This window comes from Zalophus californianus, chromosome 4, assembly GCF_009762305.2.
Source record: "Zalophus californianus isolate mZalCal1 chromosome 4, mZalCal1.pri.v2, whole genome shotgun sequence".
Classification (NCBI taxonomy): domain Eukaryota; kingdom Metazoa; phylum Chordata; class Mammalia; order Carnivora; family Otariidae; genus Zalophus; species Zalophus californianus.
Window position 1 is genome coordinate 68,635,610 of NC_045598.1, and position 19,221 is coordinate 68,654,830.

Here is a 19,221-nt window from a genome sequence, read left to right on the forward strand (position 1 = left end):
AAATGCATTTGGGCTCCTTGCTCTTTGAAAAAATAGAAGGAACAGTTATAAACCAGTCTTTCTCTCTCCCCACCCCTTCCTCCTTTCCTTCCTTTCTCATTTCTTTTTCCTGGCTAACGATATGTTTGTAGAATGAGTGAATGTATGAGAGCTTTTCTTATTTTTACTTATGAAAGATAAAGAACATAGAGATTGTCAACAGGGTGAGAATTTTCCACCTCCAAAATTTTAAACTCCTGACAACACATAAAATACATGCTCATCAGCATATACATGGGTCCTGGTACAGCATAAAATTACCTCCATAATATATACCGTATACCTTCAAATCCCCTCCTCTGGCATATCGAGATAATTTCCCAGTAGGTTACATCTCTGTCTGATTTCCTCTCCCTGCCCCTTCCTGAGGCCCTTCTCATCTGGCTCGTGCTTTGACTAGTCTACTGAATTGTCTCATTTGTCAGTCAGTAATAAATCTCTGAGTTACCACATTCAGTAACCTTTCCTCACGTCGAATTTGCCTCATCACGTTTGCCAGTTTGGTACATTTGACACTTTTCCTTCTTAGAACTCTTTAGCTTGTGCCTCTTTGCAATTTCATAATTCAATTAAATCTGACTACTCCTCCTTTCTGTCTTCATTGATCTGTCTTCCTCTTCTTATTCCCTAAATATGGCCGTTCTTAAAAGTTTCCCCTTGTTCTTTTCTACCCCTATTAAGCTCTTTGGCTGCTTCATCAACTCCTATGATGTATCTTCACTCTTCAGTGAAGTGTGGAGCAGACTGGGTGTACCTGGGAGAAAGAGCAGTGAAGAAAATTCTGCAGACCTAATATCTTACTCTTGAATTTAAAGTCTTTGGAAATCTTCTTTCACCTATCTTTAAATTGTATCTCCTGCTACCTATTCTCTGTTTTAGAAGTTTTATCTCCCTTTTTCATTTCTTTAATATGTCTTGTGTTCTTACACATATTGTGCTTCCTTAGAGTCCCCTCTCTGTCATCTGCCATCGAGAAGTCCTACCCCTTCTTGAAGACCCAATAAAAACAGGTTTCTTAATCGTTCTACAAACTCTTTAAAAAATGCTCTGTTCTAGACTTTGTGCAGTGTGCTGAGGAAACAAATTAATGGCAGTGTCCCTATTAAAACAGAAATATACTATGTGATATAAAAATAGTAGGTAACATATAGCTATATACTACAAAACATATTATCATAAGGAGCTACAGTAGCAGACATCCTAATCCAGCCTGGGGCAGGCCCTCTAGAAGCATGACACTGAAGGAAAAGTAGAAGTCTACCAGATTGGGAAAAAAAAAGCGATTGGGGGGGTTGGAGATTTTTCCATGCAAAGAGACAGCAAGTCTATTAAAACACATGAATTATATGAGAGAGCACAGAATTCGAAGAGTATATTAAGCAGTTTGCTCTAGGCAGAAATGATCTTTTCCCTCTCCCAAGTATTATTCATGCTGCACATGGGACATTTTTAACATGCTCCTTGCATTTTGGTTTTGTCTGTTTCTCTCTAATTCTCATAAAGGCAGCAATTATGTTGTATGTCATTATGCATGTTTCTCTTCCCAACAGAGCAACATACACTTCGTAAATGTTCAATATGTGACAAATACCAGTTGAATGACTAAAAGGTGGCATCGACTGAGTAGGTTACTTATCATTCACAGGTGTAGTTTTCCAACTAGTCCCCCCATAACACACACACACTAAGGAAAATAGAAAACTGACCTTTCCAGGGGCACTGTGTCACTCAAAGTAAAGTGTGAAACTATAGGCAAACTTCACAAAAAGAAAAGGTAGAGGATTTTGATGGATTTTTCACTTAAACAAGAGGGCACATCAGAATCTGAGGATTTTTACATGGAGCGTTTTGGTTTTTTCAGTACAGGAAATTTAAAAGTTATGTAGAAATTTAAAAGTTACTGTGACTGCATCTTGAAAAAGAATGACACCTTCAGGATCCTCTTAAGTGTAGGAATGTCATAATAAAATTTCTATTACCGGAATGCTGTAATTTTAAACTTCTGAAGTTCTAAAGGTTAGGAAATTCATATAGAAGGCTGACCAAGCACCTTAATTCTGCCACTTTGGCCACTGTTTGGATTACTTATAACCCACCTTTGGAGAAGTCAGTGCCTATAAAGCTTATTTTGGGATGTTATGAAAGTGAACTGAGGTCCTCCTGATATATTGTTTTGTTAGGTATCTGACATTTTCTCTTCAGACCAGAAGAACAAAATATGATGAAAGCAGAACAAAAATGGACATTTTATTGTGTTCACATTTTTCTCAGTTCTGCCACCAACCCTCTTTACCACCACCCCACTGAAGCTGTGATCCCAATGTCAACGCAGAACCATATCCTTGTCTTATGGCTGGTGTTTTTTAAGGCTTTCAGGGTCCTAAAGGCCCCAGTTATTGGTAATTGATGGCAGCTAACCTTGAAATCAGTAATTCCTTTCACGGAGGAAATATAACTTAAGAATTACTGAATGGGAAGAAATCAGACAGGGAGACAAACCATGAGAGACTCTTAACTCTAGGAAACAAATTGAGGGTTGCTGGAGGGGAGGTGGGTGGGGGGATGGGGTAACTGGGTGACAGACATTAAGGAGGGCATGTGATGTGATAAGCACTGGGTGTTATATGCAACTGATGAATTATCAAACTCTATATCTGAAACTAATGATGTACTATATGTTGGTTAATTGAATTTAAATAAATAAAAATAAAATTCATGGACCCATGAATTGGTAGGCTAAAACCCAAAAAGTCAAAGAAGGATATAAATGGAAGTTAAATTCTGTAAATGATAATCTTAGACTATTTTCCTCACATACATACAGAATCTGAGCAACTAATAGTATGACTGCCTTAGATTTCAAGTCTGAGAGGTGAGTGTGTAAGAATCTGAAAATGTATAATGCTATTTTATAGTGTGTCTGCTTTTCAACATCATATAGCAAGTTTTATTGCTGTTGATTTTTTAAAGATACTATCCACATATTTCCTGCCCTGCATTTGCAGTTATCAAGAGCTCATTCTATTGGATTTTTGATTGTTCATTAAAAATCTCTCTTCTGTCACATAAATTAAGAGCAGGGTGTGCAAGTTTGTCAATTTTACTTGTATCCTATTTGTATTCCAAGTCAAGGTGTACACTGATCAGTTGCCATCACTGTTTACCTTCTCTACTAGGCTAAGTTGTCAGGTTATTACCATCTGTTAGTCTAGGATTGCCATTCCCTAAAATGTTTTGATTATCTAAGACTTAAGTTTAAGGTAGTGTGAATGGCAGGAGGGCCCTACCATTTCCATTCCAGGTTGCTAACCATGGAGACTCTAACTGTTCAACTCCAGTTCCCTAATTGCTTGGCATATTACAACATTCCCTTTATTTGTTATTTAAAAATCAACCCTCACTGATCACACTGGAGTTTTTCTTATAATAATATTATTCATAACTGTGGTTGGAATGCAAAATAACATAATCATATTTTTGTCTGTTTTTTAAAGAAATACTAATCTATGAAAAATAGGGAGAAAAGGCCACCAAATAATTGATAGAGTAAATTATAAAGGTTTAAAGAGAATAATCTTCTTTATGTCTTAAAAGATGTTAAGAAATAATATCCCTTCAAGTGTCTATTGTGCGTCATCTACGTCATCTCTAATCCTTGCAGCAGTCCTGAACATTCAAGGATAATTATGAATGAAAAATGCTGAAGGGTTAGTGGTCTGTAAGGGGTTAGGGCACAGAGCTAGTATATGCCAGAATCTCAATTTATTCTCAGGTATGCCTGACTCCAAATTTTGTTCTCTCTCCATCATGGCATACAGCCTCTGTATGTCTCATTTTCAGTCAAAAGGACCTTAGAAATAAGGTCAGGCCCCATCTAGTTGGGCTCTGGGTTAAGGGCACGTTGACTGCACACTCTTCTTTTTACCATTCTCATCATTACCATTAGTAGACACACAAAATTTAAGGTTCCTTCTTATTTATTTGGAATTCCCCTTCTTTCTTTGCAGAGTATTTAACAATTCCAAATTAAAATCAACAGCAAATGCTGTTACCTCTGAAGAAAGGGTGGATATTTGGGAATGGTTAGAAATATTGTAATATTTACAAAGGAAATAAATTCATGTATTAGTTTGTAAATAAAATGTTAAACATAAAAGAAAATCAACAGCAAAAACAACAACTTTTGCAGAGAGAACTTTGTAGTTGAAGTGATTTGTTGAGCATATGGCAAAGTAAACCCCTTGGGCTATGAGCAGTTATTACAAAAAGGAATAAATAATTTTTTAAAATTATGAGCACAAAGGCATAACCCTGAAAGTAGCATAAAATGTTTCATTAAGTAGATTTTTTGAGTAGTAAGAAACCCAAACAGTAATAGGTATTTGGGTAATCCACAGGAAATGGAAATATCCATGTACTAAAGCAAGAATAACTAGACTTAAGACTTCACAATCTTTATTCCAGTTGTTCAAAAACTAAATCTGTATAATCATTATGAATAAAGTTTTGCAACCTCTTAAATAAATAAATATATAAATACCTTTAAGTTTCATAAATTAATTTTTCATTAATAAAAGCAAATGGTGCCAGAGAGGAAAAAAAATAAGAGAACTGAAATTCTGTCCTATGACTTATATTAAACTTAGTAAAGCATATTACAAAACCCTGTGTAATGGAATCAGGCTACCTTTGGTATGTTTAGGGATCAAGGTCAAGATTTTGACAGCATAAAATTATGAGACAACCATCCCACTTGTCTAAATCAGACTTTTTTTTTCCACAATACAATGTTTCCATCTATGCCTTCAGGGATCAGAAGAGTTTCATGGCACAGTCAGGAAATGACATCAACTGTATTCAGTGAGAGGGGGTCATGAGCTAAAGAAAGAAAAGGTTATTCAAATTATTCTCTCTTTTCTGAGTTTAGCACAGTGCCTAGTGACAGAGTAGGTACTCCTTAAATATGGACTGAATGAATTAATGAATAGTGGACATCTATCATGTGTCTGTCACTGTTCTAGGAATTGAGACAAATTAGAAAGACAGTTACTGACTTCAAAGGGCTAATAATCCACTCTAGGGAATAAAAATATACCATAAAATATGATGCAATATGCGATTTATGATAAAGTCACTCACAGGATACTAATGAAAGAGGAAATTTAAGTAACCCAAATTGCAGAGGGAGTCTTGGAATGGTTTCTCTGTGTTTGAGCTGAGTCTTAAAAAAAAAAGTGTAGGTATTAACAAAAGGGAGGAAATGGGGGAAAGCTGTCCAGATGGAGGCAAGAATGATCAGTGTGTTTTTGTGTGGCTGGGACATAAGTGTATGTTAATGAACGGCCAGAGATAAGCTTGAAAGGCAGTCAATGATTAGATCATGAAAGAAGTTACTAAGAAAAAAAAGAAAATGATTTTACTTTCAATATGATCGTGTAGAATTGAAAGATGTAAATTTTGTATCATACCTAGATCATTCTCTAGGCCATTTGTGGTGTTACGAGTTTAAGACTCAAGAGTGAGACTTTTGAAATGACCTAAGTGAAAAATCATATGAGTCTTCTCTGCTAAGGCAATGGCAAAATATAGAGTGGAAAAGCTAGATTTCCCCCTATAAAAAAAGTGAAAATCATGTCATCAGTTATTGAGATTTTGGGGGTAGTTTTGATTCAGTTTAAACTAACGCACACTGAATGCTCCAGAAGTTAGTATGAAGAGTGGAGTGCTCCGGAAACAAATAAAAAATTAAGATCTACATGGGATTAGTTTGATGTGGGGCCGGTTTGCAGGTGTCAGGGAAACTGATATCAGAGGCTGGAAGAAAGGCAATCCATGTTTTGTGATGATGGAACTTTGATAGTATGTTATTTGGGATGCCAAGGGAAGGAAGATAATAGACCCCATCAGTTTGCAGCTTTAAGGGAAAGAATTGGTATTAGAATGATACGTTGACTGCTTTTGGTGGCATCTGACAGGATGGTATGAGAAAGAGACAAGCTTGGAAAATAACTGCTCAATTTGCAAATAGGACTGAAAGAATATAGAGAGAGTCCAGAAATTAGAAGAGACAATTCTTTTTAAACTGCAAACTGTAGGTGTGCCTGGGTGGCTCAGTCATTAAGTATCTGCCTTTGGCTCAGGTCATGATCCCAGGGTCCTGGGATAGAGCCCCACATGGGGCTCCCTGCTCGGCGGGAAGCCTGCTTCTCCCCCTGCTTGTGTTCCCTCTCTCGCTGTCTTTCTCTCTAATAATAAATAAAATCTTAAAAAAAAAAACTGCAAACAGTAAAAGCCAAAATTGAGAACCGTTTACACTATAAATACCTATTAAAACTCATCCTAGAAACAAGGATAAAATCAAGGACATGGTTATCAAATCTATGGTTGAAACTTCTAAAGGGATTAAGAAGTGCCCGATAAATCTTTTCAGTTTTGAACTGAAAATCATTTCAGGAAAGGAGATTAGGGTGTGGCTCTATCACCGAAGCCATACAACTTGCAGATATGTGCAACTAAGTCAAGACAGTAAGACATGCCTTGAAGGGAATTGTTGGTGCAGCTGTTGGCACATGCAGCTATTGAGCAAAAAAAAGAGAAAAAGATACCAATGAATAAGAAACTAGCACCTGGATTAACATAATTTAATGACTGCTTGATACTTAAGATGACCCTATGGCCTCCAACTTTCAGCAGGTAGGAAGAGGACCAGAGAAGCTTCTTGGCCTACAAGTGTGACCTGTTCATTGATGCCTACTTAAAAATGGCCCGAGAGTATAATGGACAAAAATCAGATCTAAGGGCCATGGAGAACCCTGAATTAGAGAACCTTTTCCAGGGGAAGAATTTCGGCCTGATCAAGAAGTATCCCCCTACTCCAGGGTAGGGGCTGTAGATCAATGAATGTCTGGTGTGTGTCTCTCACTTCTCCCCTTTCTGAATAAGAGTGTTTATTGCCATTATGTTGTTCCTGTTCCAACATTTCCTATTGGCTGTGGAAGATGCGGATAACTTGATTTTTCATGTATAGTTCTTCAGATAAAGAGAAGGCCAGCCTGGATATGACACACGTTCTTGCATATAACCCCAGTGTAGAAACCACCATGTAGAGCCCAGAGCTTGATGCCATGACTACATGGAATTTGGAAGTTTTCTCACCTATACTGAAGATGAACATATTTTTCTGCAGAAAGAATGATGAACCAAGTATTTGGTGACCCTAGAAGGGTAGATTGTAGTGGACACTGGTGATATTTGTTAAACATTACAGGTTCTCTTTCCTTCTGAGTACATCCTGGCTCCCTTGTGATTGCATTGCCCCACATGACCAGTCCTGGCTAATCAGTTGTGAATGAAAGAGTAATATATCATTTTTAGAGTGAAGACCCTTCTGAAGACATTTTTGTCCTCTGACACAGTAAACAGGAATATTCAAAGTGTTCTCTATTTTATCAGCCTGAATCCTAGAATGAAAAGATCCAGAGCCTCCAGTCATGGTGGAATTTTAGCATGAACGTGCAATAAAGCTTTCTTGTTCTAGGTTACAGAGATTTGGGGATTTTTTGATACCACAGCATAACTCATCCCATCATCCCTGGCAGACACTGGATCACCAATACATGTATTGATTTCAGTTCTTTCTTTGAGCACATAGAAAGGAGCCAACAAATACCTGTTTGAAAGAATGAATGAATGATGACATATGGTTGCTCTCACATTCACTTTACAGGGTTTGATATTTTTTATATTTTTCTGTGGAATTGTGTTTAGAATTACAGGTTCCTTCAAGGGAATGTTTCCTTTAGTTGGTAAGTCCTCTTGAAAAATAGGAACTGACCCATCAATTTTTTTTATTATGTTATGTTAATCACCACACATTACATCATTAGTTTTTGATGTAGTGTTCCATGCTTCATTGTTTGAGTATAACACCCTGTGCTCCATTCAGTACATGCCCTCTTTAATACCCATCACCAGGCTAACCCATCCCCCACCCCCTCCCCTCTAGAACCCTCAGTTTTTTTCTCAGAGTCCATAGTCTCTCATGGTTCATCTCCCCCTCTGATTTCCCCTCTTTCATTTTCCCCTTCCTACTATCTTTTTTTTGTTTTAACATATAATGTATTATTTGTTTCAGAGGTATAGGTCTGTGATTCAACAGTCTTACACAATTCACAGCGCTCAGCATAGCACATACCCTCCCCAATGTCTATCACCCAGCCACCCCATCCCTCCCACTCCCCACCACTCAAGCAACCCTCAGTTTTTTTCCTGAGATTAAGAATTCCTCATATCAGTGAGATCATATGATACATGTCTTTCTCTGATTGACTTATTTCGCTCAGCATAACACCCTCCTGTTCCATCCACATCATTGCAAATGGCAAGATTTCATTCCTTTTGATGGCTGCATAATATTCCATCGTGTGTGTGTGTGTGTGTGTGTGTGTGTGTGTGTGTGTGTGTATCACATCTTCTTTATCCATTCAATTTTTGAGATAATATTTGACACAATGATGTCTGTTTGAATAAAACATTGTCCCCTATTTTTCTTCCTCATTTTCTTGTGCATCTGACTGATGGAGGCTATAGCACATCTAGAACACTGGCTGAAATGGAATGGGAGATGTGATTTTAGCTGGCTCAGTGAGGAAGGTACCAAAGTGAGGCTTCTATATAGTTGAGTAAACCAAGCAGCTATATCGGTGCCAGTGTGAAAAGGCACAGGGTAAAAAGAGCTCAGTATGGCTGAGAACTGCACAGCTGCAGATAAGAGGGAAGAAAATTGGTGAGGGATGAGATGGAGAAGCATCAGGGGTGATAATGTGCGTTCGGGAGTTTCATATTTGTCTAGAGGGCAACAGGGGTCACTCAAGGACTTCAGGTGGAGAGGAGTGGCAGGTTTCAGACTTGCAATTTAGAAAGATGATGCTTACAGTGCTCTGCATATTCAGCACCTTTTCTACCTTCCAGACACCACCTCCTCAGATTTATTTAACACATTAACTAAGTGCAAACCTCCTGGAAAAGGAGTGAAGACGATGGGCCCTGAATCTGCTTCTTCAGGTATAGTATCCATTAAAAGTGCTACTGCAAGTCTCAATCTGGATTTTAATGGTAGCTCTACCTTGATTCAAAGTCACAGTTGAACAATTTGAGATTTTGTTATTTTCTCTCATTTGTCAGAAAGTGAAGCATCTGAGCTATCTGCAGCCAACCCTTGCAAACAAAATCGCTCTTTTATTTTGTGTAGTCATGACACTGATTCTGACACTGTAAGGACTAGTTTACAAGAAAAAAATGGATCCTGTGGGATAGGGTCAAGGATGTCTCAATAATGTGCTGCCTCTTTATCATGTTACAACGTGGAGGCAGAATATTATAAACTCATTGCAAATCCTACATTTTTGGATTGACTTGTTAAGGGTCATCCAGAAATTTAAAATTTAAGGTTGTGGTTTACTTTCTATAAACTGTAAATTGTGCCAGAAATCTCTTCTACATGCCAAATTAATTTGACAGTGATTTAAAAAGCAATTGAATCTAGACCAAGCACCTGAATATTTGTTCATAGAAATGAAATTTAAATAGAATGCCATCAATTAATTTGGATACTGGTTCTTGGCATATGGAAACTGGCTTGGTGCCTTTTGAACCCAAACCCTTTTAAGGCAGTAGAATGAACTGAATGTTTGTATCCCCCCCAAAAAAAATTTCATATTAAAATCAAATCCGTAGGGTGATGTTGCTTGGAGGTGGGGCTTTTGGAAGGTGATTAAGCCATGTGCCCTTATAAATGGGCAATAGTGCACTTATAAGATACTCCAGAGTACTCCCTTTCCCCTTCCAGCATATGAGGACAGAGGGAGAACACAGCCATCTATGAACCAGGAAGCAGGCCTTCAACAGACACCAGACATCTACTGGTGCTTTGATCTCAGATTTACCAGTTTCCAGAACTGTTGAGAAAAAAAAAAAAATCTCTGTTGTTTATGAGCCACCCAGCCTATGGTAATTCGTTACAGTAACCTGAGTGACTGAGATAGTACTTATAGTTTCTTATATGCAATGATAGAAAGAAAGGAAAGGAAAGGAAAGGAAAGGAAAGGAAAGGAAAGGAAAGGAAAGGAAAGGAAAGGAAAGGAAAGGAAAGGAAAGGAAAGGAAAGGAAAATTATCCATATTGCACAGCATTAAATAATATAAAGATGTTACCTGTCAGAATGGATGTGAAGGACAGTGAGTTTTGGGCAGTCTTGAAGACTGAGAATATCTGGGGAGTTGAACTATCTAGGATGGAGAAAATTGTGCATATGCTGTTGACAGATAAGCCTGTTCACTGATAAGAATACTTTGTTTCTACAAACTGATGTCTGTGGAATTCTCACCGTAATTTTAACCCATATGAAGTTGCTGGATGAATTCCAGAAAGACCCATTTATTACCTAAGCCCTGATGTTCAGTGCAAGGATTAGAGCTTCTGCCATAATATAAAGTGTCCTGGACTAGGAGAGGGGACCCATGTTCTATTATTCCCTCTGCCCAGTATCACCAGTGCATGAATTTGAGCAAAGCTTAAACCAACCTGGACCCTAGGATATCATTCTGGACTCTTTTTTTTTTTTTTTCCTTTTTCCTCTCTTAGCCCTTTCCTCATTCTTTCTAGTTCGTATTTTGAGTAGCAGCTAGGAAAAAAAGTGTTCTCGGCAGGGGTTGGCATGGCAAGGTTCAGCAAATCATCTTTTCTTCTCACGATTAAAGTCCTGACCTTATGCAAGTCGCCTCATATTGTCTTTTTTCTTAAACTGACATAACCAGTGCTCAGCCCCAGAATAGCTTAAGATATTGAATATGTCTCTTTCTCCTCCACTTAGTGCTGTCAGGACAGAAGTTCAGGTCTCACTGTCCCTTGCACAGTTTCTGGCCCAATTAGCGCAGCACAGTGTAAAGATTACAAGTCCCTGTCCTGCTCCAAGTGTCAGTGATTTAATCAGCCTCTTCAAGTGGAATGCAAAACCACAAATTCAGTGGCAGACGGTCGTGGTGGTGGTGGTGGGGGAATGCACCCATTGATTTCCACTTATAAAAATAGTTTTCTTTGGAGAGTGACTCCTTAATTACTCTGTGCCAGTGTCTAGTAGACCAGCTTCCTCATGACAGATTAAATTTACCACATTCTGTTTCGATACCAAGTGAAAATTTTTGAGTCATTCTGGTTATCTTTCTCCTTCTTTCTCCTGTGACCCTTCATTACCCCCTGTGGCCTTTCCTTCTGTTCTGTTTGCAGGTGCTTCAACTTTCCTTTCCTACAATTTTCAATTATGCTTCCACTCTTTTTTTTTTTTATGATGGAGAAATACAGATGTTACCCACCAATTTCTCTGAAAGCTTGACAGGACAAAAATAGACAAGCTCTTTGAAATAATCTCTTAAAAACATGTTTAAAGTTCACAAATCCAAACTAACTCTACCCTAGCACAACTTTTAAAATAGTAAAGAAATAAAAGTCGGTACAGAACTGTTATGTTGTTGAAGCATCAGTTAATACCGTCCTCATTGGAGAAAGAAGAGCTTTAGAAAATTGTGTTTTGTGAATATTAAATCAACTACAGGCTGAGAGACTAGCACCTCTCTTTTTACTCTCTTCACTTCTTTTCCATTTTTCTTTCCCGTTTGGACTAGGAGCTCAAAGCGACTGCATCCGACTTCTGGCTATGTCCCAGGTGAGACTTGAGGAGATCACTAAACCTTTCTGGGCTCCCTTTTCATGGTTTATAAATTGAGAAAGTTGGAATAAGTCATTTCTGGCATGTCTCAGAGCAGAAGCATTTGGATTTGAAAGAAAATTCAGATCACAGCAAATAGTTTGTCCCAAGAAGCACACAGTAGGCCATGACATGGAAGATTTTGATATATAACAGCCTTGATGTAAAAGTCTTTTTTTCTATAACAACAGATCAACAGTAGTAAAGGTATATGAGGTTTTAATAATACTTTTCCCTTCTTGAATTCAGTGAACTATATGCTAAATAACTCTTGAACTGTTTCTTGTTTCATTCCACTTTCATGCAACAGCAGGCTCATAGTAAATTTCACATTATTTGACTTGCTCGCACAGTAATTTATCACATTGGGGAAAACTGCATCTAGCCTCAACAAATTAAAGCCAAATTTGATTTAATCATTTTCATTTTAACAGAAGCCATTAGCATGGCAGGATTAAGAATAAATTCTTTGTTTTGATTATTTGTGTTGAATAAATTTATTGGATTCCTTACCAAATTACTCTTTACGTTCTTTGCTGCTCTGGCCATGATTTGCTTATTAATGATTGAGGTCACCACCCAATTTATGAACAAAAGCATCTGTCCTACTCACAACACCTCTCATGAAAATTCTTGGTGTTTATTGCCTTGTAATGAAAGCACTGCTGGTGATTAGTGTCAAGTAAGCCTCTAAATATTTATAGATTTGATTCATAAAAGTATCCAAAGGGTGGGTTTTGTGAAATTTGAGCTCTTGCAAGCGTTCTAGTTATGTTTTTCATAATAGTTATTTTCTGATGCCCAAAATGCAGTTGGGGTATACTGGATGTTGGAATGGACCTAGAGTGGCTATCAATTCTTAAAATTCATTGAGCATTTATTATATGCCATGCATTATTCTAATTAATGGTATAGGTGCATTAATGTATCGGATTGTCACAGTGATCCTGTGAGGTATGTATTTTCTGATGCCCGGTATATAAATGAAGAAACTAACACCCAGGTTAACTCGAATAATGTCAAATAGTCAATGAATAGAGAGCCAGCAAGTATTGTTAGGCAATTTGGTAATAGCACTTGCTCTTAACCATTCTACTATGCTGCCTTTGACCTAGATAAAATCCTAGCTGTACCCTTATAACTCTTACTATGTGCCGGGAACTCTTCAAAGCCCTTCAACTTTAACCATCACAACAATCTGTAAGGGAGGTATTATTATTATCTTTATAGATAAAGAAACTGAAACATAGAAAGTTTTGTTAACTTGCCCAATGATATACAAGCAAGTGATGGAGCTAGAACTGGTTGCATCTAGTTCATCTTCTGAGCTTGTGTTTTTAAATACTAATTTGTTCAACTTTTCATAAGATACAGGTGTTTTTTAATTTACTAGTTATGTGTAATTTTGAAAAGTGTTTTCTCACATATAAATGGTCATAAAATACTTTGTTCACAAGGTTGCTATGAAGATTATTAAGTCATCATTGATATATTACAGGATTTTGGAAAGTATGGAATGAGATAGTGAACTTGGAGACCTCTTGGTTCCACTCCTGGCACCCTCTCCTTCTATGTAGGTGACCATTATGAGGCATCCAGTCCAACCTCTCAGGCCTCTGTTTAGTTTGTTTGTTTGTTTGTTTGTTTTCTAGTGAGAGTGCTTTCTTTCTTAATGTTTCTCTGGGTCGTCTCCAATCTCATGACTGCAAATACCATGTGTACATTGATGACTCTTAGTGTATAGTTTTTGCCTGGACCTTTCCTCTGAGCTCCAAAGCATGTCTACAGCTGCAACTCAGTATCTCTGCTTGGATGTCTAATGATCCTCTCAAACTGAACACTTCCAATACTGAGCTCTTGATCAAATGTGCCTTGTTCACCCCTCACTGCCTCTCCCTACCTGCACCTGACACCTGCCCCTTTCCCAGGCTTCCCCATTTAATCAGTGACACCTCTACTTACTTAGTTACTTAAGCCAAAACACCTAGAAAGTCGTTCTTGACTCCTCCCTTTCCCTCATACCCAAGTATTGATTGAGCACATTTTCTCCCCCTTACTTTCAACAGATACACTGCCTCCAATGACCACCGTTGAACAAGTACAACCACACTTGTCCAAGCTGCCATCCTCTTTCTTGCACCTAGGCTACTGAGCTATTTTCTGTTTTTGCTATAGAAGAGTCAAAATGTTAATTGAAGCCGTCGCTTTCTTGCTCAAACTTAGACCAGCTTTCTTATCTACATGGCCTTACATAATCTGAACCCTGCTTCTCTCTTCGACCTCATCTACAACTCCCTGCCTTGCTCATTCTGCTCTAGAAGACTGGTCTTCCTGTTTATGCTCAAACATGAATTTATTTGTTTTTCATGGGTTTTCTCCTTTTGTTCTATTCCCATTGATATTCTCAGGTCTAGTTTTTTTATTTTTTATTTTTATTTTTATTTTTTTTTAAGATTTTATTTATTTATTTGAGAGAGAGAGACACAGCGAGAGAGGGAACACAAGCAGGGGGAGTGGGAGAGGGAGAAGCAGGCTTCCCGCCGAGCAGGGAGCCCGATGCGGGGCTCGATTCCAGGACCCTGGGACCATGCCCTGAGCCGAAGGCAGATGCTTAACGACTGAGCCACCCAGGCGCCCCGGGTCTAGTTTTTTTAAATTTCATTCCTGTCTATGCTTGAATGTCTCTACCTCAGAGACATTCTCCTTGACATTCTCCTCTCAAAGTCTCTAAGCTTCCCATTCCAATATTTTCAAGCATTGCTCTTGGCACTAACTACCATTGAACAATGTTTCATATATTTATTTTTCTATTATCTGTCTTCTGTAGCAAAACATAAGCCTTCTGAGGTCTGGACCTTTGTCTTATTCTTCACTGTATGTGTAGCAGCTAGAATACAATCAGGATACATTTGTTAAATTATGTGAGTTCTTTGTAAGGTGTAGCATAATAACTTAGTGTTTAGCCCAGGATGATTGTGTACTCTATAGGCTGTCAGGGGGAGTGGGAAGTGCCACTATATTTGTCTGGTGTTCTTAGAGCACTCTCATTTGCCAACTTTCACATATTCTCTAGAATCATTCCTGATTAGTAGTTCTGGTTTCACTCATGGATTGGCTATCTTCCTGAGTTTCAATTTCTGGCTGTGTTTTCTGGCTTCCACTCCTAGTTGTCCATTCGTCCATGGCATCTTTGTGGCTGAGAGAAACCTCCCCATTGGGTGTGGCCCCACCCCTCCTACCTGGAATATTGCTGCTCGCACAGGCAGCTCCTGCCAAGAATTACCTGCCCGTCTGTATATCTTGAATTGCTAATCTTTTGACTTCTAGTAAAGAGGGTTTAATAAATCTTAGTCTCATTTTTTTCTGGATTAAGATACATTTTTAAATGTCTTTGTATCAACACGTGCCAGTCTCTATCTGCTTCATGTCTGAAGTCTCTTCCCTAACTGATGTTTGCATCACTGAGAATAAAGTACATTATCTTATTAGGAACTTTAATCCTAACAATATGTGTGCTCTGTTACCTTCCCCTAGTATTCAGAATGATTGTTTTTTTTTGTTTTGTTTTGTTTTGTTTTTTTGCTGTTTCCTATTTATTTGACCTTGGGAAGATCTCATCATTTCAGTTTTCTTGTCTAGAAAATGGTGATTAAAAATACCTATCAGGATGAGTGTAAAGATTAAATTGAAATTGATATATTAAAGATGTTTATAAAGGTCAAAGTCATGGGCTGTGAAGACAGAAAGATTGGGGTTTTAGTGCACACTCTGTCTCTTACTAGCTGTATGTAGCTAATATTCAGCTTCATCAGTTTACTACTGTCCCTCCCCCCAATATTGTGAGAACCAAAGAGGAAAACTTACACAGAACACCAAAGTGATCATCAGACTTAGTCTTTCACCCCATATGTCCATGCTCTGGCCCCATTTCTGATTTGCAATCTGGTCCCCTGGGAAACCTCCCCAGGCAATTTATTAGACCCTTGCTATTCTCCTTCTCAGGGAGTTAGACCCTGCTCATATATCTCCAGCCAACTCTTGGATCTTTTTTAATTCAGTCATCCTGGGCTGCCTCATAATTTAGCAAGAATTTTCTTTGTCCTTAAATCCCTACTTTTGACTGCTTTCACAATACTGAACTCATATGTCATTGTTCACTCATTTCATTCTGAAGTTAGCTATATCCCTAAACTTTGTGGTTTTGAATATTCTCCACCTTTCTCCCCTAGCCACAGGGAAAAGGTCATGTATCAGGTTCTTTCACAACAACCAGGGAAGCCCAGCATGCCACATGGATGTACCTATAGGAGGCATAATTAAAACCAGATATTCAAAAGATATCCAGGAGAAGTATAAAAATATCTATTTCACTTTAAATTTTGCTTAATTTATTACTCCTTTGTGCAGTGATCCATAACATTTTAAAATTGTGCCCATATACGTTTGAGAATAAAGTTCTTCTCTGGCATTGTAAAAGGAACCTATTGGTAATTTATACTTTTGTGTATGAGATTTAGAGCAATTATCTAGCTAATCACTTAGTTTTAAAAATCTAAGATTGCATTAATTGGATACTTCCCTTCACTGGAGCAGGATGCCAAAGAGCTACCCCTGAAAACCAACCCTGCAGATGCCTACTTTTCACATCTGTTTTTTTGTTTTTTTGTTTTTTTTTTTTTCCCAGAGTTACTACCCCTTCAAGCCTCTAAGTTTGGAACTGTTTGGAAATCATGTCACTGCCAATTACATATAAACATTATTGTGGTTAGTCTATAGAAAATAAATTGATGACAATGAGAATGTAGTGTTTATAATAAACATTTTACTTAGAAGTTTAACTGCTGGAAGGTGTTCACAATTCTTGCAGATGGGGTAAATGAATCAGTGGCTTTGGGGGTTTAGAAGTATGGGTAAAAACTTTTGTTTTCCCTGAAGACATTTTCTTTTTCTTTCCTTCTCTCTCTCCCTCTCTCTCGGTATATTTTATTTTTAGGTTAGTTGGCAAATAATATGGATCAAGAGATAGCCTTAAAAAATACTCAAAAGAGGGGAGTCTGGGTGGTGCAGTTAGTTGAGTATCCGACTCTTGGCTTCAGCTCAGGTCGTGATCTCAGGGTCGTGATCTCAGGGTCATGAGATCGAGCCCCACTTCAGGCTCTGTGCTCAACACGGAGTCTGCTTGGATTCTCTCTTTCTCTGCCCCTCCCTCCCCTCAAATAAATAAATAAATATTTAAAAAAGTACTCAAAAGAATTTAAATATATTTCTGAGAAAAAAATTATACAGAGAACCTTGATTATTTCATTGTATTTATGCATTTAATTGACCATTTTCATAATTTGTTCTAAGTAATCTTAAAATCAGTACCCGATTTTGGTGTACAGCTTGAAAACAAAAATAGACCTTGGAAATTACTTGCAAAGAATGCCTTAAGTAACATCAAATTGGATAAATTTCACTTAAGATCTATTGTTTTGAGATTATAGTCGCATTGGTACTATTTACCAATGGCAAAACAAGAGGTTAAATCTTATGTAGAAAATCTCTGCCATACTTCAATTTGACAAATTCAGAAACTAAATAGAATTACAACGTAAAAGAACTAGATGCATATTTTTATCTATAGTTAATCTCAAAACAATAAAATATAGGAACAAAATGAATTAATATGTTTGCTTTATGGGGAGCGTTTTAAAGATTTAAAAGAAATTATTGAGTAATGCTTTTAGAATTCTCATGGGAACTATAAGTCATATGAATTACTCTTTGAAATACTACTATCATTAAAGAATTGCAAAGATAGTATTGTTATCTTACAGAGGAGATAATATATGGAATAAAATACATACCTGTCTTAATGAATAAGTTATTCAAATTAGCTTCTTATAATTATAAGAATCTCCTTAAGTGTTTTTTTTTTCTCCTTTGACCTTAGTTTTTCTAGTACCACTCACTTTCATGAGATGATGATCTTGTCTTCCTAGTGATGAATAGATTATTTTGTGCTTACATCATTCCTTTCATCAGAACATCTCAAAGTCTATTTAATTATCCCATTTTACAGATGGAAGATCAAAACTCTTAAAGTGTAAATGGCTTGCCCAGGCTTACAGAGAGTCAGTAGCAGTCAGCTGAAGAATCAAGAGTGGAAATTTGTTGCACTGGTCCAAACACAAGAGATTGTTATCATTCTCAATAAATTTCATGTACTATACTTAATAGGGCAAAATGACCCATTGTGTTTGACAAACTGCAATGCACATATAATCAGTATTCATTCACAAGAATTATTTGGTTGTCAGTAGAATGCTGTTCTATTTGCATCTGCCAGAATCACAGCTGTAACATATGTAGGAAACAACTAAAATTTGAATCAATCTATATCTCAGAAGATGACAGATCTAGTATCATTTAAGTGGACAGGAAAGTATAAAAAGGAATACATTTTTTTCAGGGCTGAAATGCTCCCACTATACATCCTGAAAATTTTCTCTAATCTCAGGTTAGTTAAAGTGAAGTCATAGTATAATTGACATAGGGTTGTACACATAGATTTTCTCACACTACTGTTAATGTGCCTACTGTCCCTCTTCAGGGACTAACTTGGCCAATATCAAAGGGTAACAATAGCCCCCATCTCAGGAGGGATTAGTCTGCTTGGTGGAACTTGTTTAATTAGTTTTCTTCCATCATGGAAAGGATAGCACTTTGACATAACTTGAATTAAAACTTCTGAATATGGATTTGCTTTTGCTGCCCACAATCCTCCCATAATCACCATCATCCATTGATTGTTGAAATGTTTTATTCAATATCATCATATCTTGTCCAACATTACTTAAGACCAAAAGTTATATTTTACATTAAAAGAAGGGTTAGCAGCAAACTATAGATAAAAGGGGGATGGACAGAGAAGAAACAAAAGAATGTAAAAGAAGACATTACTACATATTTAGAAATATTCATATCAAAGCGAGGAGGAACTACTCATAACTATTACAGCCCTCATTTATGGCATTTATAACCTTTCTTTTCCACTCCATATTTCCTTTGACCTTGGCAAGCACCTCAACTGGTTATGGTTCCTTGACTATTGGGTGACTCAAAACCTTCACTTCTGAATAGTCTGTAACATTAGTGTTCTTACCTATTTTCCTGCCTGTTATTGAAGTTTTACATTTACTTTTATCATAAGACGCTGGAATGCTTATAGGTGCCCAAGATGTTCTGCTTTCAGACATACTCCTCCATAGCTTCATTATGTAGAAACGACACCATTTCCTATTAATAGTCAGAACCTATTACCAAATCCAGCATAATAACACCCCTTTTTCCCTTGATTCACTAACGTCAGGAGCCTACAGGTCCCAGTTTAATGGAATCATTGTTGTGTCCCCTGGCAGAAACATTATCATTCCTGG